The following is a 26,083-nucleotide window of genomic DNA, read 5'->3' on the forward strand; positions in this document are numbered from 1 at the left end:
TATATTTGGTTGTTGAATGCAAAGTGTGTTGTGAGGCACAAGTCCAGTAGTATGTAAGTATGCCGTCTTTGTTGATAGGTTCAACGTCCTGTTGTCTGTTATGTCTGTCCAGCAGGTTGGCTATTGTTTCTTTGGCTAGTGTTTTGTCGATGGAGGTTAACAGTGCCGTTACATCGAATGGGACCATAGTTTCTTCCTTGTCTATGTGTATATTTCTGATGATGTCCAAGAATTCCTGTGTCGATTGTATAGATTGTCTGGATCCGCTGATCAGGTGTTTCAGTTTCTGCTGTAGTTCTTTGGCCAGTTTGTGTGATGGTGTCCCTGGTAGTGATACTATGGGTCTGAGTGGGATGTCTGGTTTGTGCGCTTTGGGTAGTCCATAGATTCTGGGGGTGTTGTTGCTTTCAGGTTTCATTCTTTGTAGGTCAGACCTGGTTATCTGTCCGTTTTTTTGTAGATTCCTCAGTGTGTTGTTTATCCTATTGGTGAGCTGTGGGGTGGGGTCAAACTCCCTCTTTTGGTAGGTGTTGTTATCTGCAAGTAGTTGTTGTGCTTTTTGCATGTACTCTGCTTTGTCCAGGATGACCGTCATTCTGCCTTTGTCTGCTGGTAGTATAATTATGTTCTTATCGTTTCTTAGTGATTTTAGTGCTTCCCTCTCCTTGGTGTTGAGGTTATGTGTTTGTTTTTTTGAGAGGGAAGCACTAAAATCACTAAGAAACGATAAGAACATTATTATACTACCAGCAGACAAAGGCAGAATGACGGTCATCCTGGACAAAGCAGAGTACATGCAAAAAGCACAACAACTACTTGCAGATACCAACACCTACCAAAAGAGGGAGTTTGACCCCACCCCACAGCTCACCAATAGGATAAACAACACACTGAGGAATCTACAAAAAAACGGACAGATAACCAGGTCTGACCTACAAAGAATGAAACCTGAAAGCAACAACACCCCCAGAATCTATGGACTACCCAAAGCGCACAAACCAGACATCCCACTCAGACCCATAGTATCACTACCAGGGACACCTTCACACAAACTGGCCAAAGAACTACAGCAGAAACTGAAACACCTGATCAGCGGATCCAGACAATCTATACAATCGACACAGGAATTCTTGGACATCATCAGAAATATACACATAGACAAGGAAGAAACTATGGTCTCATTCGGTGTAACGGCACTGTTCACCTCCATCGACAAAACACTAGCCAAAGAAACAATAGCCAACCTGCTGGACAGACATAACAGACAACAGGACGTTGAACCTATCAACAAAGACGGCATACTTACATACTACTGGACTTGTGCCTCACAACACACTTCGCATTCAACAACCAAATATACGAACAAATCAACGGAACACCCATGGGCTTACCGATCTCTGGACTCATAGCAGAAGCAGTAATGCAAAGGTTAGAACAAACAGTCTTACCACAAATTCAACCCAAACTCTGGGTCAGATACGTGGATGACACCTTTGTAATAATTAAAAACACAGAAATAGAGAACACACACCAGATCATCAATGCCACACTCACAGGAATCCGATTCACTAGAGAGGAAGAAAAGGACAACCAACTCCTATTCCTAGACGTGATGATACAGAGAACACCGATCGGAGAATTCACCACAAAGGTTTACAGGAAAGCCACACACACAGACCAAATCCTAAACTATGAAAGCAACCACCCCAACACACACACACGAAGTTGCATCAGGACACTATTCAAAAGGGCCACAACACACTGCAGCACACCAGAACTACAAAAAGAGGAAGAGGAACACCTATACAAAGTATTCGCCAAAAACGGATGCCCTCGCAATTTCATCAACAGATGCCTAAGAGAGAGACAACGGAATGAGGACATTCCGCAACCCAAAGGACTAGCCACACTACCATACATCAGGAGCATTTCTGAACTGACAGCCAGACTACTGCGACCACTAGGACTCATTACAGCACACAAACCAACAGCCACGCTCAGACAACAACTCACCAGAACAAAGGACCCGATACCCAACATGAGCAAAACTAATGTAGTGTACAAAATCCCATGCAAGGACTGCACAAAACACTTCATCGGACAAACAGGAAGACAGTTAATGATCCGTATACACGAACACCAACTAGCCACGAAACGACACGACCAGCTATCCTTAGTAGCCACACACACAGACAACAAGCAACATGAATTCGACTGGGACAACACTACAATTATAGGGCAAGCCAAACAAAGAACAGCCAGGGAATTCCTGGAGGTATGGCACTCATCCACAGACTCTATCAACAAACACATCGACCTGGACCCAATATACCGGCCACTACAGCGGACAGCTCGAACTGACAACCGGAAGCGGCAGAGACAGGCCACTATAAATGCTGGAAGAAACAGCACAGAAGTGCTTCACAGGAGGCTCCCAAGCACTGACGATGTCACCTAGACAGGGGGCGAAATGTTTGCAAGACAAATTTCCAGCTCGGCGAACAGAACCACAACAACGAGCACCCGAGCTACAAATCTTCTCCCAAACTTTGAATTCTATGTTTTAAGAGAATAATTTAAGAGTTTCCCAAAGTTCAGTACTTCTGCCTGTCTGGTGAAACTGGAAGTCTTAGATTGTGATCTATTCTCAAAAACTCAAGTCCAAGTCAATTAGAATCAGAGGTGGACAATTGTCATGAAACTATACCTGTCTGCTTCGTCAACGGCAAATTTCAGTGGATGTGAGGAGTTATTACATTTTATCCAGTTCTGATGAATGGTTACAGAACCTGAAATGTTAACTCCATTTTTCTCTCCATAGACACTGCCAGATCTGCTGAGTTTCTCCAGCATTATTCTGGAACACATTTGGCCTTTTCTTTCTAGACTTTGATCATTGGGAGGTTTTTATTCCTCCCCTTTTCATTTATGTTTGTGTTAGGAAAAAAACAGGATCTATATAGAGATTTATCTTTCTGTGTTTGCATGAGTGTCTGTGCGTATGGAATTAAGGGGATATAGTTTGAACTGTGCCTCATAGTTTAGGTATATGTCAGTAGGTGCTCCTCACTTTAAAATAAGTTTTGTTCATAACAAACAGTTTATTCTTGATTTGTTTAAAGAAACCTAGTTGACATTTATTTTATTCTGGGTAATAAACAGTACAAAAAAGGACTGATTTCCTGTTTTGGTAATTGAATCAACATTAATTTGAATGGTGTGACCTTTAGAGTAGTGGGACTTGATTATCATTCCTCCTGGCACAGTGATAACATTGGGTTGGTGCATTTCCTCTCCTCTCATCCTACAAAGAGACCTAATTGACTGCTTGTGATGTCCTGTTTTGGAGATACCGGTGTTGGACTGGGGTGTACAAAGTTAAAAATTACACAACACCAGGTTATAGTCCAACAGGTTTAATTGGAAGCACACTAGCTTTCGGAGCAATGCTTCTTCATCAGGTGATTGTGGAGGGCTCGATCGTAACACAGAATTTATAGCAAAAATTTACAGTGTGATGTAACTGAAATTCTACATTGAAAAATTGATTGTTAAGCCTTTCATCTGTTAGAATACAGTGATAGTTTAACTTCTTTCATGTATAAATCACAAAACCCTTTTTTTAATGTTGCATTCTCGGGTTAGCTGTTAACAATGGTGATAGCTAGACAATATGTTGAAGGTGTTAGCCCCTTGTGTTCTCTGTCTATGATCTGATGTTTAGATTGATTCTAATCTAAAAAGTGAGATAACAGAGTTTTACATGAATTCATGCAGTTTTTGAGCTCAGAGTTCTACATGAATGTATGCAGTTTTTGAGCAAAGTGCAATGTAACCCTGAAAGTACAAATTCACCACACAAAATATATATGTGCGTGTGGGTCTTTGCCTGTCTATGTGTGTGTGTCTGTCTGGGATAGGGGTTGTGAGTGTGAGAAAGTGTGTGTGTGTGTGTAGTGAGTGCAGAGTGTCTTAAGTCTGTGAGGGGGTGCATGTGTGGGAGTGTGTGTGTCTATAAGGGTGTGTGTGGGTGTCTGTGTGCGTGTCTGTATGTACCTGTGTCCGTGTGTATGTGAGAGTGTGTCTGTGTAGGAATATCTGTGTGTGTGTGTGTGTGTAGTGTAATGGTGATCACCTGTAATGTGACATGAACCCAAGGTCCCGGTTGAGCCCCTCCCTATGGGTACCAAACTTAGCTATCAGCCTCTGTTCGACCACTTTCCTCTGCTGCCTGTCCCGAAGTCCACCTTGGAGGATGGTCACCCGATGGTCCGAGGCTGAATGTCGTGGACCACTGAAGTGTTCCCCAACTGGGAGGGAACCCTCCTGTCTGTTGATTGTTGTGCGGTGCCCATTTGTCTGTTGTCGTAACCTTTGCTCGGTTTCCCCAATGTACCATGCCTCCGGGCATCCTTGCCTGCAACGTATAAGATAGACAACGTTGGCTGAGTCACATGAGTACCTGCCATGTACAAGGTGGGAGGTGTTCCCACGCGTAATAGTGGTATCTATGTCCACAATCTGACTCGTCTTGCAGCAGCCACCATGACAGGGTTGTATGAAGCTGTCCTGAGAGCCGGGCAGTTTGTTACGAACAATGATCTGTTTGAGGTTTGGCGGTTGTTTAAAGGCCAGTAGTGGAGGTGTGGGGAAGGTCTTGGTGAGGTGCTCATCCTCATTGATAATGTGTTGCAGGTCACGAAGAACATGGCGTAATTTTTCAGCCCCTGGGAAGTATGTCCTGTGGTCATGAAAGGTACTACAGCAAGTCTCTATGTTTAAAATGTCAATATGCAATGAAGTGTTGATCTCATTCAATAGAATTGCAGTGGGTGGTGCATATGATGACTTATGTGTGATTGTGTTCCCTTGTAATTAAGCGGAGCTGGGCTATATCAAGGTGCAGAAAACAATTAGCAACAGGGGGGGCTCTTGAGTCCAGTGGTAGTGGCCCTAGCTTTGAGGCAGAGAGCCTGGGTTCAAGTCCCACCTATCCAGAGGTGTGTTGTAACAGCTCTGAACAGCTCGATTAGGAAGTATCTATATGGCAACAGAAGTGTGTGTTAGAGGAAAGCAATTTATGTCGACAAGTTAATTTGTTCCATACTGCAATATAAAATATGATATTTGCGATGCTAGAAACGTATGGGTCTTAATCCCAACCTACTCTTGAATCTGAAACAAGAAATGCATTGTGTAAGATCATTACCACGGCTGCATCTAGACTTTGTGTAGAATGTTTCTCTTTTCATCCATCCTTCATTTGTTTTTCCTGACCTAGCACCCAGGAATATTGTCCTTTCATTCAAAACCAAGGATGTACAAAGCAGTGAAAATTACTGGGAGGGTAAAAGATTGGGAATTTTTTAGGAATCAGCAGTGGTTGACTTAAAAGCGAAAAGGTGGAGAAAATTGTTAATAAAGAGAATTAAAAAGAAGTACTATATTGAAACAAATAGCAATACTTCCGATGGATATGTAAGAAGAGAGTGAGTAGGGAAAGTCACAGTCAGACCCTTGGAAGATGCAACTGGAGAATTGATTTTGTGAAGCAGAGAAATGACAGATAACTTAAGTCAATATTTTGCATTTGTCTTCATAGTGGAGGTTACTATAAACATCACAAAAGATAACAGAAGAGCAAGATTAAAGGATAAAAGATCATTTCTATCAGAAGGGACAAAGAATTTGAAAAACAATTGGGACGAAAGACAGATAAGTCATCAGGACGTGATGGCCTGCACCAAAAGATTTAAAAGAAAGTGGAGAAGGTGGTGGAGGCATTGGGCAAAATATTCCACATGTCACTGGGTATCAAGCTGAGTTTTTTTATTTATTGTGAGATGTAGGTCAGCATTCATTGCCCATCCCTAGTTGCCCTTAAGAAGGTGGTGGTGAGCTGCCTTCTTGAACCGCTACAGTCCATGTGCTGTGGGTTGACTCACAATGCCATTGGGGGTGGAGTTTCAGGATTTTTACCCAGCAACAGGTAAGGAATAGTGATATATTTCCAAGGTGGGATGGTGAGTGGCTTGGAGGGGAACTTGAAGATGGTAGTGTCCCCATGTATCTGCTACCCTTATCCTTCTAGATGGAAGTCATTGTGGGTTTGGAAAGTGCTGTCTAAGAATCTTCGGTGAATTTCCACAGTGTATCTTATAGATGATATACGTTGCTGCTACTGAGCGTTGGTGGTGGAGGGAGTGGGTGTTTGCGGACTGGGGTCAATCAGGCTGACCGCATTGCCCTGGATGGTGTCAAGCTTCTTGTGTGTTGTTGAGGCTGCACCCATCCAGGCAAGTGGGGAGTATTCCATCACACTCCTGACTTGTGCCTTGTAGACAGTGGACAGGCTTTGGAGAGTCTGGGAGTGAGTTACTCAGAAATGGGGACGTTTGCCAGGGATTGCACAATGTTCAGCACCATCCTTTAATGACACTTAATTAATATTGTGACGGGAAAGAACTTCTTCTTCTTCCAGAGAGGAGTGAATTCTGGAATTCTCATCTCAGAGAGTTACGGAGGCTCGGTCACTGAAAATATTTAGAGAGGAAATAGGTATTGTTTTGAACTATTAAGGAGATAATGGCTATGAGAAGCCAGAATGAAAGAAAAATTAAAGCTGGGACAGATTAGTCATGATCTTGTTGAAATGATGGGAGTGGGCAGTTTGAGGGGCTGAATGATCGATTTCTACCTCTATTTCTATTGTTCTTACGTTTCTCACAATTTAGAACCTAGTCGTTTCTCACACCAGTTCCTAGAAGGGAAGAAAGTAGGTAATGTAGGGATTGAAGGAGAACAATTAGTGGCAGAGAAAGCAATCCTGGAGGCCCTGGCAGCAACCTGCTTATTGAACCTGACTTTGAATTTCCTCTTCCTCCCAGGCACTGGCCTTCACAGCCTTAGGTAGTTCCCATAAATCACGACAGAGAGTTCAGATTCACCTACAGCGTCATCATTACCATCTTCTTCAATGCCAATTCTCTGCTGTGGTGAACCTATAGGAATGGGGAACTGATGCTGAAACTGGGTGAGCATTACACAAGAGACAGGGTGTAGGTGGTAACTTGGGTGGCTGCCACATTTCTCAAAAGGACGCTGAATTCCAATTGTGTAAGGGTTCACTCAGCAAGCCCATGAGGAAGAGCTGAGGAGAAGGGTTTCAGAGGTACATGATCCAGATCTCTTGGATCCTGGCCTAAAACAAAGCATGTTTATCAGTGAATCTCTGTGATCAATCTCAGAAAGTACAAAGTAATGGTCTCTTGATACTTGAGGTGCCAGATTGAGAAGGCAGTTTTAGGAGGTATTATTCTTCATTGCAGACACCATCAGAATGCATCTCACTGTAAAATGTGAACAGAAAGTATGGAAGCATATACTGTAGCACTAGTGATAATGGAGACAGAATCCAGAAAGACTTCCAAACCTGTCTGGCTCTGTCTTGTACAAAGGTGCGACAGAGAGTAGACTGTTTCCTTACTCTTTTTTTAAGGAGATTATGAGATATTGTGTTTTAGGTTATCTTTATTAACTCATTCAGCAGCTCACTATACAGAGGAATCTAGATTATCCAAATGACACGGGCAGGGAGTATTTTCTCGGATAAACAAATGTTTGGATAATTGAATGCCGGATAACACACTTTAGCTGAGCATCGGGACCTTGCGACCTGGCCAGATAATCCGAAATTTGGATAATCGAATGCCGATTAATCGAGGTTCCTCTGTATTCATTAATACCGGGCTCCTATTGATTCATTCGTAACTCTTTACTAACCTATTATTCATTCACTCATTCATAAAACCGTGGTTCTGTCATATATTTTACTATCTTAAGATAGACAAAATTAAAATACCCCTTTCTAATTAAAACATCCCTTTCAACCATTCCTACTTTTTCACACCTTCAATTCTTATCAGCTTTTGCTACAAGCAGACTTTAAGCCGATTTACCTCTGCATATTCAGAACAATACCATCTCTACCGTCATGTCTCCACAAAAGACTATAATATTAATCAGCCCTTACCAACTGCCTCTCAGAACTGAATAGATTACAGAATGCCAAACATTTTCCCCAATCAGCATATACTTGTTAAAGGCTGTTATCCCTTTAAGAAACTAACTATCAAAACAGTGCTTAAATGATCACAAATGAAATAAACTCACACCAGCAAGTAGTAAACAAGTCTCACAACCCCGATGCGGTAATCAGTTTAATATCCTTTATTCTTTCATTAAGAACAGGCACGATTCCTAACTTATTTAGAGCATACAGGCCTAGTATGTTTACTAACATTTACTAACTTAAAAGACAAAAGGACCAACACCTCTTAATCATGCAAGCAGACCGGACAGACACTCTTAATCCCATCTGCAGTAACAGCCAGCACGTAGCACATGTTTTAACCCATCTCCTGTCTCCAAGGACGGAAGGCCCTCAAACCTTTATGTACTACAGATAAAATAATAGTAATGGAATTTTAATATATGCAAGAACAGTGTACAAAGGGGCTCTTGTAAGAACTGTATTTCGAGATTCAATTGCCTCCTCCAACTTCTGCCACTTGTGGTTGTTGAATAAAAATGCTATTTTTGCCACTTACTGATTTCAGTCGTTATTTGAACACAATCCCACAAAGTATTGGCCTTCAGGTCTCACTTGAAAGAAACCTACTGTAACTATTTCACTTTACAGGATATTGGTCAACATTGTGTTAGTTTGTAGTCTTAAGATGATGATGCTAAAAATTGCACAACAACACCAGGTTTAATTGGAAACACTAGCATTCAGAGGAATGACAAGAAATGGAAATTGATATCATAAGCAACAGACATATCACAGATGTTACCCATAAAAGAGCAATTTTACTGTAATTTTAGCTTTGTTTCCTTTAAAAGTATCCAAATATTTTAAATGCTTTTAGAGAGTGGATGCCTTTGGCTGCTTCACCAAAATATTTGAACGTAATAACTGGGGGCAGTGCAGCATGGGTGTATATATACACATATACACACACAAACAGAGTCAGAGAATGGAGGGAGCAGGCACTATAAATAAGGAAATGCTTGTCTAAAATACACTGTAGCCAGCAGTTGCAATGAGTTAACTGTGATATAAATATGCCTTCAATTTGTTTGAGCTGAACAGCTGAATGAAAACTTCAATCCATTGATAAAAGAATTAAGCAGATCCCGAACAGTCTAGTAAATGAGAAGGGAATTTTTTAAAAAGGTGGGAGTCAATGTTAGCACTGTAGCCCATGTTTTCTGTAGCTCACTTACTGCTAAAGTGCCAGGGCATTTGAGACTAGGAAGCCAACCACACTAACTTTATAAACATGGGGAGAGGGAGTGGAATGGTGTTAGTATACAGGCTTGTGGATTGTCGGTTGAACTGATCCAGCTTTTACTTGAGAAAGAAATCTGCTGAAGGTAGGTGAGCTGCTTTTGATCTTGGAGCTCACACTGAGCACAAGGGTCATTTCACCCTAATAATCAGTGCAGGAAGGATAGATTACGGTGCAGTAACAGGTCAACATAGCAGCCCATCCAATGCAAGGCCTGTTTGAGACAATGTTAAAAATCACACAACACCAGGTTATAATCCAACAGGTTTAATTGGAAGCACTAGCTTTCAGAGCGCTGCTCCTTCATCAGGTAGTTGTAGAGCACACAATTGTAAGACACAGAATTTATAGCAAAAGGTTACACTGTGATGTAACTGAAATTATACATTGAAAAATACCTTGATTGTTAAGTCTCTCATCTGTTAGAATGATCATGTTAGTTTTACTTCTTTCATATGTAAATCACAAAGCCATTTTTTAAAAATTACATTCTCAATTTAACTTTACCAATTGGTGTCAGCCTAAATAATGTGTTGAAGGTGTTAGCCCCCTGTGTGCTGTTGTCTGTGCCATAATATTTAGACTGATTCTAATCTGAAAAATGAGTTAACAGAGTTTTACATGGATTCATGTAAGACTCCAAATCAAAAGAAGATGATGGCCTGTCCTCTGCTCCAAGGATTCCTGGAAAAATTTTCAATGCCACATTGGCCTTGAATGGTGCAGGTACCTCGCATGATGGACTTTAGACTCAACCATCTCATAAGGGGCAGAAGGTCTGAGAAACCGGGTTGGCCTGAGTGAGGTGGAAGCCATGTATATGGCCTTGAAAAGGCACAGGTAGTTCTGGGATAATGTGCGGTTCTCCAGAGGGATTTGACTATAACATTGCTGAAGAAGTAGGGAACGGTATTTTGGAGACCGCTCACCTCCATTAGCAATGGCATGATTCCAGCAGGGATTGGGTTGTGCACTTCATTCTGCGCATGCACCAATGTGCACGCCGAAATCTCTGCGCCAATCAGCATGTGTGCTAATTTTCTTGTTGTTCTGCGCATGCATGATTGCAGCTGCCAACAGAGCAGCTTCCTGTGGGAGGAACTGTACTGAGAGCAGCTTTCTTACATTTTTTAAGTGTGTTGTGTTACTTACTATTGTTTCATTGACAAATATGATTTCAACCTTCATTCAGGCTGTGCTATACTCTGCGCTAGACTTTTGGGTGATTTTTGAGCGATCGTGAGTGATATTTTCTGTTATTTTGCCCCTAGGCCCATTTTTCCCAAAGGCCCCATTATTTCTATGAAGTGATTTTCTATTAATCGAGGTTTCTCTGGAACATAACTACGGTGTTACAGGAGAACTGTCTGTACGTTGTAATTTATTTTTAAAACATAAACATTGAACAGTACAGCACACGAACAGGTCCTTCAGTCCACAATCTTTTGCCAAACATGACACCAAATTAAACTAATTCCTTCTGTATGCCATTGTCCATATCCCTCTATTCCTTGCATATTAATATGCTTATCTAAAAGTCCCTTAAATGCCCCCTAATGTATCTGCCTCTATCACCAGCTCTGGCAGCGTGTTCCACACTCCTACAACTCGCTGTGTAAAAAACTTGCCCTTCACATCTCCTTTGAATGCTCCCCCCTCACCTTAAATACTTGTTCCCTAGTTCTGGACACTTCAATTCTGGGAAAAAAATTCTGACCATCAACCCTACCTCATCATTTTATAGACTTCTATCAGCCTATGCTGCTCTAGAGAAAACAGCCTGAGTTTTTCTAGCCTCTCCTTATAGCTGATACTCTCTAATCCAAGCAGCATCCTGGTAAACCTCTTCTGCATTCTCTTCAAAACTTCTTCCTGCAATGGGGTGACCAGAATTGAACACAATACTCGAAGTGTGGCCTGACCAAGGTCTTATGAAACTCCAACATGACATCCTGACTCTTGTCCTCAATTCCTTGACCAATAAAGGCAAGTATGCCATATGCCTTCTTTACCACCCTATCTACTTGTGTGGCCACTTTCAGGGAGATATGGATTTGAACATGAAGATCCCTCTGCACATCAATACTGTTCAGGGTCCTGCCATTAACTATATACTTTTCCTTAACATTTGATCTCCCAAAGTGCAGCACCTCACACTTACTCGGATTAAACTCCATCTGCCATTTCTCTGCCCATATCTGCAACTGATGTTTATCCCGCTGTATCCTTTTACAACCTTGTACACTCTCCACAGCTCCACTGACCTTTCTGTTGTCTGCAAACTTACTAACCCAGCCATCTACATTTTCATCCATGTCATTGATATATCACAAACAGCAGAAGTCCCAGTGTGGATTCCTGTGGGACAACACTAATCACGGACCTCCAGCCAGAAAAGCATCCTTCCAGCACTACCGTCTCCTGTCTATGGGAAAACCATGTGGCCAAGTTACCTTGGATCCCGTGCAATTTAAATCGATGTTTAGTTTACTTTACAGTGTGGAAACAGGCCCTTCGGCCCAACAAGTCCACACCGCCCCGCCGAAGCGTAACCCACCCTTACCCCTACATCCATATCTACCCCTTACCTAACACTACGGGCAATTTAGCATGGCCAATTCACCTGACCTGCACATCTTTGGAGTGTGGGAGGAAACCGGAGCACCCGGAGGAAACCCACGCAGACACGGGGAGAACGTGCAAACTCCACACAGTCAGTCGCCTGAGGCGGGAATTGAACCCGGATCTCTGGCGCTGTGAGGCAGCAGTGCTAACCACTAGGAGCTGCCCATTGACCTTGCAGAGTTCCTGATTGATGGCTGCCAGCAGTTATGATCGCATTGACCCCTATCTCCTTCAGCAAACATTATCTGAGGACCGCTATGCCTCAGTCATTGAAAAGAGGTTTGAAATTGGGCCTGCAGAACGTCCATTTGTCAGTATCTCAGTTCAACTTGGTGCCAGTGATTTGGAAGTTTAAGGCGCTCTTCATATTTTGCAGACCCAACCCATTTTACCGGTGACACCCCCTCTCAGAAAAGATGCTCACATTTGTACGAACAAAGTGGCCAAAACAATGTGAAACTTCAGAATGAAAATGATTCCTGTTCTCAAATCAGAGGACACTAGGCTGGTTGCTTTTGTATACCGGTTACTGGGTCTGGATCCAAGCTAGACATTTGTTAGCAATGTAAAACAGTGGGTGGGTGTTTTCCTTTTCTTCCTAAAACCCCCCCTATTTTGGAGTTTTCTTACTCTTCCACCTTGTGGGTAGTTGGTGTTACTCATTCGGCATTGGTTTGCTGCATTTGTTCTTCCACCTTGTACAGCTAAGGCATATAAATGTATGAATTAGGAACAAGAATAGACCACTTGGCCCCTCAAGCCTGCTCCATCATTCAATGAGGTCATGGTTGATCTGATTACTCCACATTCTCACCTACCCCAATATAACCTTTCATTCTCTCATGTATTAAGAATTTTGCTGCTTTTAAAATATTCACAGTTTGCTTCTACTGTCTTTGTAGGAAGAGAGTTCCAAAGAGTTATGACCGTTTGTAAGAGCCATCTTCCCATCTTTGTCCTATATGGGGGATCCCTTGATTTTAAACAGAAATCCCCCTCGTTCTAGGTTCTCTCTTAAGAGGAAGTATCCTCTTGATATTGATCCTGTCCAACCTGCTCACAATCTTATATGTTTCAATCATGTTGCCTCTTACTTTTCCAAACTCCAATAGATTCAGGCCTCGCTTGTCCAACCTTTCCCCTGTGCCATTTTGGTCTAAGTACAAAGGTACAAAGGTACAAAGGAACTTGGGGTTACTTATGCACAAAACACAGAGAGCTAGCACACAGCTGCAGCTGGTAAGGAAGGAAGGCAGTTAGCAGGAAGGCTAATGGAATATTGGTGCTTGTGTTAAAATGTAAGATTTGGGAAGTCTTACTGCAACTGTACAAGGTGCTGGCAAGACCACATCTGAAGCAGATTTGATGCCCTTATTTAAGGAAAGGAATCATTTCATTCCAGGAAGTTAAGAGAAGATTCACAAAGATGCTTCCTGGTATGGAAGGATTGTCTATTGAGCAAAGACTGAACCGATTAGGACTCTACTCACTGGAGTTTGGAAAAATGAGAGATGATCTCATTGAAACAAAACGGATACTTAAGGGGGTTGACAGGGTAAATACTGAGAGGATATTTCCCCTCATGGGTGAGTCTAGGGCCAGAGGGCATAGTCTCAGAATAAAGGGGTGCTAATTTAAGACTAAGGTGAGGAGAAATTTCTTCCCTCAGAGAGTTGTCAGTCTTTGGAACTCTTTGTCTCAGAGACCGGAGAGAGCAATGTCCTTGTGTATAGTTAAGACAAAGATAGATAGATTCTAGGTCAGTTGGGAAATCAAGGGTTATGGGGAAGACACAGGAAAGTAGACGTTAGGAATATTGGTAGACAGCAGGACACTGGGAGAACACAGCAAGCCAGTCAACATCAGGAGGTAGAGAAGTCAAAGTTTTGGTTATAACCCTTCTGGAAAAGCAATGATCCTATTGAATGGCAGAGCAAGCTTGAGGACCCTAATGGCCTACTCCTGTCCCTATTTCTTACTGTCTCATGGTCTAAGTCTAGCAAATAGTCTAGAAAGTGATAAGAATCTTTTATACTACTGTCTCTCTGTAGAGGACTGTTGTCACATTGGGATGACTCTGCCATAAGTAAGTATGTCATTTGCTGGACAGTTGGTTTGCAAATCCAACAGCATGGGTTCAATTCCCGCACCATGAAGAAGTCTCCATCTCAGCCTCTCGCCACACCTGAGATTGGTGGCCGTCAGGTTAAGTCACCGCCACTTGTCTCTCTCTCTAATGAGAGAGTAGCCCTATGTTCTGGTAAGAATATGGTGACTTGAACTTGACATTCTTAGTCTTCTTGTTGCTCTGCAAGAGTAAGGATTTTGCTCTTCCCTTCAAAATTGCTGCAATCGCCTAGCCAATTGAAATTCATGAAAACCATTCTGGGCAGGCTCCAGAGATTTCTGCTGCCCAAGCATCTGTGTTGCTGCTGCAATGGGGAGCCACAAAGGCATATCAGGGACGTTAAAAGTGGCTCAAACCCAGGAACAGAGGAGTATGCTTTGGCAGATGCTGAACATAGGTAACAGACAGGTGACTGAATGTTACCAGGCCTTCTCTCTCTCTCTCTCTCTCTCTCTCTTTCTCTCTTCTCTTTTTCTCTCTCTCTCTCTCCCTCCAGTGCAGCACTTCCATTCCTACCAGGATTGGTAAGTGATAGGCCATTTACAATAGAGTTGAGGAGAAACTTCTTCACCCAGAGAGTAGTGGATATATGGAATGCTCTGCCCCAACAGGCAGTGGAGGCTAAGCCTCTGGATACTTTCAAGAAAGAGATGGATAGAGCTCTTAGAGATAGTGGAATCAAGGGTTATGGGGATAAGGCAGGAACAGGATACTGATTGTGGATGATCAGCCAGGATCATAATGAATAGTGGTGCTGGCTCGAAGGGCTGAATGGCTCACTCCTACACCTATTGTCTATTGTCCACTAGGCAATCCCAGAAAATGACAATGGCTGTGATTAATACAACAGACTTTGACTTAGAAGGTTCCTTGTGTCTTATAGTGCATGAGGCAGGCCCGACACCTGCTTATGTCTGTTTCTAAGAATTTCCTGGGACAAATGGCCAATCGGATACCAGAGGTTTTAGCATTGGTTAATTATGGCTGAGGCTTGGACTTGCCCACTTCACTCTTCATCTCCCACCATCGGCGTTTGGAAGAATTTGCAGAATTTGGAAGAATAAGCAACCTGTTTGTCCATGTTACAAATACCTCATTGACCATCAGATCCTTGGTTGAGACTCAAATCTTCTGACTCACTGGCACGAATACTGACCAGGGCACCCCCAGGCCTTGTCCACAGGAGAGACCTGGGGTGGAATTAGGCTCCACAATACTTAGCTGCAAGGCAAGCCTAACTGACAGATGTCCTGACTGGGGCTATACTTTGGGCTGGAAAACACCAGAGCACAGGAGTGGCAGTCAGCCTTTCTATCCCATTTTCCCACAATTTCTGCTATCACATCCCTCCTACCCACAACTCTCAGGAATTAACTGGAGTCTCAAACATGATTTGGAGATGCTGGTGTTGGACTGGGGTGTACTCACACACATTCCTACAGACACACACACACTCCCACACTCACTCATGCACCCTTTCATAGACTTAGACACCCCTTTACACTCACACACACACATATACACACTCTCTCACAGACACTCACAACCCCCCACCCCAGACACACACACAAACTCCTACAGACACACATACACACACACACACATACACACATACACACATGCACAGATATACATACACGTTTGTGGGGTGAATTTGTACTTGCAGAGTTACATTGTACATTGCTGAAAAACTGCATGAATCCATGTAAGATTCTGTTAACTCATTTTTTTTAGATTAGAATCAGTCTAAACATTATGACGCAGACAACAGCACACAGGGGGGCTAACACCTTCAACATACTGTTTGGCTGACATCAATTGTTAAAGTTAACCTGAGAACGTAACTTTTAAAAAATGTTTTGTGATTTACATATGAAAGAAGTGAAACTAACATGGTCATTCTAACAGATGAGAGACTTAGCAAACAATCAAGGTATTTTTCAATGTATAATTTCAGTTACATCACACTGTAAACTTTTGCTATAAATTGTGTCCTATGATCTTATACTCCACAACCACCTGATGAAGGAGCAGCGCTCCGAAAGCTAGTGCTTCCAATTAAACCTGTTGGATTATAACCTGGTGTTGTGTGATTTTTAACATTGTCTCAAACAGGCCTTGCATTGGATGGGCTGCAATGTTGACGTGTTACTGCACCGTAATCTATCCTTCCTGCACTGATTATTAGGGTGAAATGACCCTTGTGCTCAGTGTGAGCTCCAAGATCAAAAGCAGTTCGCCTACCTTCAGCAGATTTCTTTCTCAAGTAAAGCTGGATCAGTTCAATAGACAAGCCAGAAGCTTGTATACTAACACCATTCCACTCCCTCTCCCCATGTTTATGAATTTAGTGCGGTTGGCTTCCTAGTCTCAAATGCCCTGGCACTTTAGCAGTAAGTGGGCTACAGAAAACATGGGCTACAGTGCTAACGTTGACTCCCACTTTTAAAAAAAATCCCCTTCTCATTTACTAGCCTGTTCAGGATCTGCTTAATTCTTTTATCAATGGATTGAAGCTTTCATTCAGCTGTTCAGCTCAAACAAATTGAAGGCATATTTATATCACAGTTAACTCATTGCAACTGCTGGCTACAGTGTATTTTAGACAAGCATTTCCTTATTTATAGTGCCTGCTCCCTCCATTCTCTGACTCTGTTTGTGTGTGTATATGTGTATATATACACCCATGCTGCACTGCCCCCAGTTATTACGTTCAAATATTTTGGTAAAGCAGCCAAAGGTATCCACTCTCTAAAAGCAGTTAAAATATTTGGATGCTTTTAAAGGAAACAAAGCTAAATTTACAGTAAAATTGCTCTTTTATGGGTAACATCTGTGATGTGCCCATTGCTTATGATATCAATTTTCATTTCTTGTCATTCCTTTTAGGCTGTTCCTATGTTTGTAGAATTTCTCTGTTGATGAAGAGGCACCCTGGAGGTTATGTACTGGATGTGAAGAAATGGGCTGTGTTGCAATCATTTGAATTGTAAGGTAATAGACTTCTGACAAAGGGAAATAAATGCCAGCCAGCCAGTGACACCCATGTTCCATGGGTGAATTTAAAAAAGTTGCAATGAACTACATTTTCATTAAAAAAAAATGCAACTTTGATCTTAGAGTAGGATAAAAGGTCAGCACAGCATCAAGGGCTGAAGGGCCTGGTCTGTGCTGTACTGTTCTATCTATGTGCTTTGTGATGGTTTGAGTTTCCTTGTGCCTGGTGAAGGTTCAGTTACACAGATCAATTACAGGAAAAAAAATAGTTGGTCTATTGTTTACCTGTTGTTGCTGTGTAATAGCAAAATGTCTTAACCATTAGCTGAAGTTAAGTCTTTCATTCGCGTACATGGTATGAGTATGATGTAGTTAACAACTTTTTTAACTGACTTCAAAATTTATCAGAATATTCTCTGGAGTTATTTTTCATCTGGAAGCATGGACTCATGCTGGGGTTCCATTCCAGGGTGCTGACAACCCTTAATTACCTCTCATATTGTGACCTTTTCTCAACCTGCAGGTGTGATTTCTCAGCCAAGTCTGATACGGTCCTAACCCAGCATCCACGCTTTCACATTCAAGGCTCACTGAACATTAATAAATACTTGGAACCAGGCTAATGCTCCTCACTCATAAAATGATAGAGTCATTGAGATGTACAGCAAGGAAACCGACCCTTCCATTCAATTCATCGATGTTGGCCATATATCCTAGATAAATTTAGTCCCATTTGCCAATATTTGGCCCATATCCCTCTAAACATAGAGCATAGAACAGGACAGGCCCTTTGGCCCTCGATGTTGTGCTGGTCTTTTATCCTACTCTAAGGTCAAACTAACTCATATACCCTTCATTGTACTACTTTCCATGTGCCTATCCAAGAGTCGCTTAAATGTCCCAAATGCATCCGACTCTGCTACTACTCTCTGTGTAAAGAACCAATCTCTGACATCTCCCGTAAACCTTCCTCCAATTATTTAAAATTATGCTCCCTCATGATAGACATTTCTGTCGTGGGAAAACGTCTGTGGCTATCCACTCTATCTATGCCTCTCTTCATCTTGTACAACTCTATCAATTCATCTCTCATCCTTCTTCGCTCCAATGAGAAAAGCCCAAGCTCCCTCAACCTTTCTTCATAAGACATGCCCTCTAGTCCAGGCAGCATCCGAGTAAAACTCCTTTGCACCCTCCTTGAAGCTTCCACATCTTTCCTATACTGAGGCAACCAGAACTGAGGAAGAGTCATTCCTGAAGAAGGGCTCGTGCCCGAAACGTCGATTCTCCTGCTCCTTGGATGCTGCCTGACCTGCTGTGCTTTTCCAGCAACACATTTTCAGCAATCAGAACTGAACAAATATTCCAAGTGTGGTCAAGCCAGGGCTCTATACAGCTGCAGCATAACCTCACACCTCTTCAACTCAATTCACCTGCTAATGAAAGCCAACACACCATATGCCTTCTTGACAACCCTATCAACTTGGGTGGCAACTTTGAGGGATCTATGGACATAGACCCCAGGATCCCACTGTTCCTCCATGCTGCCAAGAATTTTGCCTTTAACCCTGTATTCTGCATTCAAATTCGACCTTCCAAAGTGAATCACTTCACATTTTTCCAGGTTGAATTCCATCTGCCACTTATCAGCCCAGCTCTGCATCCTGTCAATGTCCCTTTGCAACCTACAACAGCCCTCCACACTATCCACAACTCCACCAACCTTCGTGTCATTGGCAAACGTACTAACCCATCCTTCTACTTCATCATCCAAGTCATTTATAAAAATCACTAAGAGCAAAGGTCCCAGATCTGATTCCTGCAGAATACTATTGGTCACTGAGTTCCAGTCTGAATATTGTTCATCTACCACCACTCTCTGTCTTCTATGGGCCAACCAATTGTGTATCCAGACAGCTAGCTTTCCCTGTATCCCATGCCTCCTTACTTTCTGAATGAGCCTATCATGGGAAACCTTATCAAACACCTTGCTAAAATCCAGGTACACCACATCCACTGTTCTATCTTCATCAACATGTTTTGTCACATCCTCAAAGAGTTCAATAAGGTTTGTGAGGCATGACCTGCCCTTCACACAGCCATGCTGACTATCTCTAATCAAACTATAGTTTTCCAAGTAATCATAAATCCTATCTCTCAGAATCATCTCCAATACTTTGCCCACCACTGATGTAAGACTGACTGGTCTGTAATTCCCAGGATTATTCCTATTGTCTTTCTTGAACAAGGGAATAACATTTGTCACCCTCCAATCATCTGGTACTACTCCAGTGGACAATGAGGATGCAAAGATTATTGCCAAAGATGCAGCAATCTCTCCCCTTGCTTCCTGGAGTAACCTAGGATATATCCTGTCTGGCCCAGGGGATTTATCTAACCTTATGTTTTTCAAAATTTTCAGCACATCCTCTTTCCTAACATCAATCTGTTCTAGCATATCAATCTGTTTCACGCTGTTCTCAGAAACATCAAGGTCCTTCTCAGTTGTGAGTACTAAAGTAAAGTACTCTCCTACTTCCTCCCAATCCAGGCACAGGTTCCCTCCACTATCCTTGATTGACCCCACTCTGGCCATCCACTTTTTCCTCACGTAAATGTAGAACACCTTAGTGTTTTTCTTCACCCTATCCATTAAAGCTTTTTCATTTCCCCTTCTAGCTCTCTTCGGTCCATTCTTCAGTTCTTTTGTGGCTATTCTGTAACCCCCTAAAGCCCTATCTGATCCTTAAGTAAGCTTCCTTCTTCCTCTTGACTAGATTTCCATATCCCGTGTCACCCAAGATTCTTTCCTATTCATATACCCATCCAGATGCCTTTTAAATGTTGCAATTGTACCATTTCCACTGGCAGCTCATTCCATACATGCACCACCCTCTGTGAGAGAACGTTGCCCCTCAGGTCTCTTTTTTTATCTTTCCCCTCTCATCTAAAACCTCTGCCCTCTATTTTTGGACTCCCCTACCCTGGGGAAAAAGACCTTGGCAATTCACCCTATCCATGACCCACATGGTTTTATAACCCTCTGTAGGATCGTCCCTCAGCCTCTAACACTCCAAGGAAAGAAGCCCCGGCCTACTCAGCCTCTCCCTATAGCTCCAACCCTAACACCATCCTTGTAAATCTTTTCTGAATCCTTTCAAATTTAACAACATCTTTCCAGTAGTAGGGAGACCAGAACTGAATGCTGTATTCTAAAAGTGGCCTAACCAATGTCCTATACAGCCACAACATGACATATCTTAGCAGGAACCTCAAAGTACTGGAGAAATGCCACCACAGAATCACACAATCATAGAATTGCTCTCACCCCGTGAATTAATTTTTCAAAAAATTACAGTCACAAAAGGAAGATATTCAGCCTATTGTATTTGTCCCAGCTCCTCACATGAACAACTCAAAGCACTGACTCAATGCACCGACCAATAAAGGCAAGTGTACCAAAGGCCTTCTTCACCAGCATGTAGACCTGCTGTGCTAACCTCCTGGTCCAGGAATCATACATGAATTCTTCAACTAAATATTACTCAGTTCTAGAGAGAGTGACTTGCATTTTTGAATTATGCCTTTCATAACCTCAGGACATACGAAAGCAATGAAGCACTTTTGAATTGGAGTCACTGCATCACAACATGGGAAATGCAGGGGATAAATTTGAGGAAATCCCAAAAGTGTTTTCCTGGTCTTCCTGGGAGCCATTTGCTGCAGCTCAATTCAAACCAAAGCACTTATGTCAAGAGACTGGTCACAAGAATATAAACAACATATCCAACCCAGGAGAACTGGTTTTAAGTAGATACTGTCTGTGCCCTTTTCGCATGAGAGAAAAGAAGTCCAATAGAAAACGTACTTGAGATATTCAAAAATCCTGAGGGGTTTGGACAAGGAGAAGCTGTCCACACTTGCGAAAGCATCAAGAATGAGGAGGCACAGAGTTTAAAGTAACCCACCAAAGAAGCAACAATCAGATGAGGAAAACCATTTTTGATGCAATGTACTGCCTGAGAATGTGGTAGAGGCAGGTTCAATAGGGGCTTTCAAAAGGGAGCTAGACGGGTTATCTGTTAATGAAGCAGGGTTTATGGCAGTGGGTGAGTTGTTCATGTGAAGAGCTGGGACAAACATAATAGGTTGAATATCTTCCTTTTGCGACTCTAAATTTAAAAATAAATTCATTCACGGGGTGAGAGCAATTCTATGATTGCGTGATTCTATGGTGGCATTTCTTCAGTACTTTGAGGTTCCTGCTGTGATATGTTCAATCTCCCAAGCATTTGGGAACATGGGTCTCATTGTTGCCTGGAAAGCTATAACCTCAGTGGCACATTTGAGATCCTGCTCCTCAAAATCCTCATTTCCTCAGTTGACTAAAGGCTGAGCTGGTGCGTAGGAGACAATAATGACATTCAACATCACAGGGAGATGGGCCATATTTTCCAGGATCTCATCATTGATCTGATTTGATGGTGGGTAACATTGCATGAAGTTCTCAAACAACTTTAGTTATCTTAGTGTTTAGTGAAAGGTTGGTTTTCTCAATTACTTTGGGGAAAGAGTTTACCAAGTCACGGAGCCCAGCTTCCAAGTGAGTGCACACAACTATCAGCTGCAGCTTAATAGTGGAGCATGGTGTGATTATAGAATCCCCACAGTGTAAAAACAGGCCATTCAGCCCATACCAACCCTCCAAAGGACATCTCACCCAGAAATGGAAGCATGTTATTTGTACAGAAAAGCCAGTATCAAAGGCTAACCAGTAAACTCAGGTAAGTTTCTCCTTCAAAGAAAATGCCACATGGTTGTCAAGCAAACCTTCAGTGAAAGAAGTTATTATCATTTCCATTAAATGATTCATGCAAAAAGAGCTGGATAAGGGTCTGTTTTGGAATGTGATTGAGGTTTTGGGTAAGTCCAGAGAGGTGAGCAAACTCTGGGAATGCGGGTTTTGGCATGTAGTCTCGAAGTAAGAGAATACCCAATCCCTGCATTTACCATGGTTAACCTACTGTTATGGACAGGCGAGACCCCTTCAAAACATTTCAAGAAAGTGGCTCTGACCCTAACTTTGCAAGTTGTTTTAAGCAGATGCAATGTGAGTATTCCAGGAGGGTTGCAGTTGGTCAAACCACGGAGTTTTAAACAAAACAGAATTTATTGACAAGATTACTGAATGAAACATAAACAGAAGAGAACAGAATACTGAATAACTTAACCTATCCAAAAATCTAACAGATCATCCCATCTTAATGATGCTGTTCCAAATACTTGCAACAATCCCCATAAGCAACCCTTGGCACAAAAAGAAAAAAATCAAACCCAGGGTCTTACGGAGAGAAGTCAGAGAGAGAGTACCAGCTTGGACCTGCTTCTATGGGTCCAGCAGTTTTTCAACATTACTTTTAAAAACCAAACCAAACCAGAGAAAAGCTGAGCTGGGAGAACTGGCCACTCCACTTTCATTGTACATGTGTCTTTTTAAGACTTGAAAGCCTTTTGTCTGAGGCACAATCAGTTAGCTATAATCAAACTGGCCCAAAAATCCTTCAATTTAGATTTTGCGGAGTCTGTGTCTTTTATGACCTCTCTGACAAAAAATCCAAGGACACCATAACCTTGTTAAAGGAACAGCATCATCACACCCACACCTTCCTGGGCAATTAAGCACAGCCGATCCACCTAACACATTCCTGATGAAGGGCTTATGCCCGAAACATCGATTAGCCTACTCCTTGGATGCTATCTGACCTGATGTGCCTTTCCAGCACCAATCTTTTTACTTTTTCCTCAATCCACCTAACCTGCACATCCCTGGACTGTGTGAGGAGAACCAAGCAGATACAGGGAGAGTATACAAACTTCATGCAGTCACCTGATGCTGGAATTGAACCTGGGTCCCTGGCGTTGTGAGGCAGCAGTGCTAACCACTGAGCCACCATACTCCCCGTGGATTATGGATTGAAGTCAGCACAAGCTGACAGTTTTGTGGATCTTCCGTGATTGACCTCTTGGCCTGTGGATAATTCGCTGGTGGTCAGGTGCAGTTTGCGGTGAGGAAGGTGAAAGTGCCAGTCAGCCATCACAATAGCAGCTGTAACCCCAGGTTAAATCCCCAATGCAGTCTTTACTTTCTCAGCAAACCAGAAGTGATATTCTGTGTCTCACACCCTCTGTGTTGCACACCCTCACTTTATTTTCTGAAAGAACCTCATTTCAGTCCATGATTCCATCCAATTAGTACTATCATTACCAAGTGGAAGTGACTGTAGGTAATTGAAACCCATTCATTAGACCAAAGGAAAGATTATGGACTGAAAACCATGAAGTTAGCTGGCTCACTTGCTGCCACACTGCACTTGTTTCTGCCTCTTGCTTTGAGAATACATGCCAAAACCAGCATTCCCAGAGTTTGCTCACCTCTCTGGACTTAACCCAAACCTCCTTCACGTTCCAAAACAGACACTTATCCAGCTGTTTTTACATGAATGATTTAATGGAAACGATAATAACTTCTTTCACTGAAGGTTTGCTTGACAACCATGTGGCATTTTCTTTGAAGGAGAAATTTGCCTGAGTTTGCTGGTTAGCCTTTGACACTGGCTTTTCTGTACAAATATCATGCTTCCATTTCTCATATTTTAATAACATTAAACACAGAATCATCAAATATCAGAACACAGAAAGTCACCATTCAGAGTCTTGTTTCTGAGCTGATCTTTTGAAGAGCTATCCAATTAGTTCCACTTCTCTGTATTTTCTCCTTTCAAATGTACATCCAACTCCCCCTCGAATGGTAATATGAATAAATTGTCTTTTCTCTTTCAGGTAATGCAGTCCAGATCAGAACAATGTGCTCTGCATTCCTTCTCTATCACTGATTTTGATTTGCAAATTATTGTAAGTCTGTGCCCATTGGTCACTGATGCAGCTGTTTGGAACAGTTTCTCTGTGTTTTCTTTCCTTTGGTGAATTTTAGTTTTATTCATGCACAAGAAGTCAGCTTTGCTAGCTAGACCAGGATTCATTACCTATCTCTAGTTGCCTTCTCAAAACACCAGTCCATGTGATGTAGGTAGACCCACAATGCCCTTAGTGTGAGAATTCTAACAATTTGACACAAGGACAGTGAAGGAGCAGTGACATATTTCCAAAACAGGATGGTTACTGGATTTGGAGGGGTGTTGAGGGTGGTGATGTTCCCATGTATCTACTGCCCTTGTTCGTCTAGATGGTAGTGGTCGTGGGTTTGGAAGATACCGTCTAAGGTTCATTGGTGAAATTCTGCAGCGCATCTTATTCATAGTATACATGGCTGCGATTGAGGGTTTTTGATAATGGAATTGCTGAAAGTTTGTGTAAATGATGCCAATCAAGTGGTCTGCTTTTTCTGAATGGTGTTGTGTTGATACAATGGCTTTCAGAGGTGTATTTTGTCCTTTGTTTTATGAAGGAAGGTTGAGACAGAGGTAACAAACAGTCTACTCCAAAGTCAATAAAGTGAAATGCTTGTGAGGCCTTGGGGTTTTTTTAAAGTTGGAACATTAGAAGTAGCCTGACTGGGTGGGGTCAAACTCCCACAGAGCCAGGATTTTTAGTTTAAGCTTTCAGTAGCAGTTGTTGGGGTCTTGAAGCTGGATTGTGGGAGCTCTTATTCCTCTCTCTGGTACAGCTAAAAGATGCAGTTCTCTTCCTGCTGCTAGAATTGCATGTGAGACTATCTATTTTACTGAATTTGCCTTTGTGAAGAATGTGTTTATGGGATATTACAATATTGGAACACTTATTTATAGTAGTTAATATATATTATTTTGTTAAGCATTTCAATAGTGTTACAGTTAAGCCAATTGTTATGGACCCGACCAGACCCCCTCAAAACATTTCAAGAAGGTAGCCCAGACTCTAGCTTTTCTAGTTGTTTTAAGCTGGTGTAAGGTGGATATTCCAGGAGTGTTGCAGCTGGTCAAACCACTCAGTTTTAAACAAAACACAATTCATTTACAGACTACCTAATGAAACACAAGCAAAAGAAAACAGAATTTCGAATAATAACAATTTGAAAAATAGGCGAGGGCTATTTTCCCTGGAGTGTTAGAGGTTGACCATAAGACCATAAGACCATAAGACATAGGAGTGGAAGTAAGGCCATTCGGCCCATTGAGTCCACTCCGCCATTCAATCATGGTTGCTGGGCACTTCAACTCCACTTACCCGCATTCTCCCCGTGGCCCTTAATTCCCCGAGACAACAAGAATCTATCAATCTCTGCCTTGAAGACATTTAGTGTCCCGGCCTCCACTGCACTCTGCGGCAATGAATTCCACAGGCCCACCACTCTCTGGCTGAAGAAATGTCTCCGCATTTCTGTTCTGAATTTACCCCCTCTAATTCTAAGGCTGTGTCCACGGGTCCTAGTCTCCTCACCTAACGGAAACAATTTCCTAGCTTCCACCCTTTCCAAGCCATGTATTATCTTGTACGTCTCTATTAAGTCTCCCCTTAATCTTCTAAACTCTAATGAATACAATCCCAGGATCCTCAGCCGTTCCTCATATGTTAGACCTACCATTCCATGGATCATCCTTGTGAATCTCCGCTGGACATGTTCCAGTGCCAGTATGTCCTTCCTGAGGTGTGGGGACCAAAACTGGACACAGTACTCCAAATGGGGCCTAACCAGAGCTTTATAAAGTCTCAGTAGCACAATGGTGTTTTTATATTCCAACCATCTTGAGATAAGTGACAACATTGCATTCACTATCTTAATCACAGACTCAACCTGCATGTTGACCTTTAGAGAATCCTCGACTAGCACTCTCAGATCCCTTTGTACTTTGGCTTTATGAATTTTCTCACCGTTTAGAAAGTAGTCTATGCTTTTATTCTTTTTGCCAAAGTGCAAGACCTCGCATTTGTTCACGTTGAATTCCATCAGCCATTTCCTGGATCTCTCTCCCAAACTGTCTAG

At 42.3% G+C, this 26,083-nt stretch overlaps 1 long non-coding RNA gene across 1 annotated transcript in view; it reads right to left on the reverse strand.

The window, feature by feature from the left end:
- Positions 1–3,400: 3,400 nt before the first annotated feature.
- The window catches only part of LOC140486448 (uncharacterized), a 33,767-nt gene continuing 11,084 nt past the window's right edge, over positions 3,401–26,083 (reverse strand). Inside the window, exon 2 of the long non-coding RNA XR_011962582.1 lies at positions 3,401–4,417. This is a non-coding gene — a long non-coding RNA (uncharacterized lncRNA). The remainder of the gene's footprint in view (positions 4,418–26,083) is intronic.

Source organism: Chiloscyllium punctatum, chromosome 15 (assembly GCF_047496795.1).
Source record: "Chiloscyllium punctatum isolate Juve2018m chromosome 15, sChiPun1.3, whole genome shotgun sequence".
In the NCBI taxonomy this organism is placed as follows: Eukaryota; Metazoa; Chordata; class Chondrichthyes; order Orectolobiformes; family Hemiscylliidae; genus Chiloscyllium; species Chiloscyllium punctatum.